Below are 1,407 nucleotides of genomic sequence, written 5' to 3' on the forward strand. Positions count from 1 at the left end.
TAATAAATGTTACTTGGGGAAAAAAAAAGAAAGTTGAGTAATTGCTTTGTTTGGACTCCTCTTTTTCTTACTGTTAATGTTCATGGCAAAACAGTTAACACTTCATAATGCTAAGCAAATGAAAAATTCACTATACGTTCCCATAAATGCATAGTTGCAGTTTTTATCCATCCTGCCTGATGTGTCAGGTTAATGATTCTGTCTGTAAGTACCTGTCTGCTGGTTGTGCTGTACTGCTGCCATTATTTTCCTTTTTTTTTTTCTTTTTAAAAGAAAAACTGAAATTTTATCACCACAATTTGGGGTTGATTTTTACTCGGAATAATTCACTTCTACTAAACTGTTTAGATTGAAGCATGTTTAAAAGTTGCCTTTGGATTCGTAAAGCTTTCAGAAGCTAAAGCACTGTTTGATTTTTCAAGTAGCCTGTATAGCACGTTTTACTGTGTGAATGACTTCTCTTTCTAATTTTTGAGGAAAGGAGGAGGAGAGCAACTCGGGCTGTTATTACCCCTCTTGTCAGAAGCGAGCGATCAAAGTTCAAGGTTTTGTGTTGCTGAGAGAGGCTGATGATGGAAGCTCAGGTATCTCTGGAATCCCTCTTATTTATAAAGAATGTGCAAGATCCTGTTTCCCTGAACACGGAGGGCATCAAATAGCTGAGAATAGGTTTTTTGCTTGCAGCTCAAAGACCTTTTAACCAAGAAAGTGTTTAGATCAAAGAGCTCCCTTTCAGCTGTCTCACAGCACTGTGCTCACGGGTATTCTGCTGTCTGGTTTTCTGTTCCCTCTCCTTGCTTGTGCACATACTTTCTCCTTTCTTTCCTCCTCTTTTGTATTTGGGGCAATACCAGTGTGTTTTGTAGCCTCTTTGCACATTACTTTGTCTTGGACAATAGTATGTGCCTCTGTTCCAGTGGGGAGACCAGCATTTATGAGTAGGTTTAATCTTTTAGACTCTCTCCTAAGAAATGCAGCACCCATACCCACCAGCTCAATCCACCAGTAACACCAATTTGAAACAATAGTTTATTTTCTCCACATTCTCATCTATCTGTTTTACAGTCCCACTGACTTTCTGGGGTCGCATCAACAGGTACAGGTGCATTTAAAAGTTCAACAGTAACTTGGTTACTGTAATTTTGAGCTTTGTTGTGATGTGTCCCTATCAAAGCTACAAGAAAAGCAAGGTCCTTTTAATTAGTCTTTCTTTCAAAAGGTGATGGAGGCTATGCTGGGAAATAGATCCATCTCCATGGATTTAAAACAACTAACTGCAGAAAATCAGTAAACAGGTATTTATTTGGTAGGTATTTTTCTGGTACATTATAGTAACAATGGGAAAAAAGAGCAAATGCATGCCCACTGGTACTGTCGATAACTATGATTAAAGAAACAGAGCTCTAT

Source organism: Nesoenas mayeri (assembly GCF_963082525.1).
Source record: "Nesoenas mayeri genome assembly, chromosome: 11".
Lineage (NCBI taxonomy): Eukaryota > Metazoa > Chordata > Aves > Columbiformes > Columbidae > Nesoenas > Nesoenas mayeri.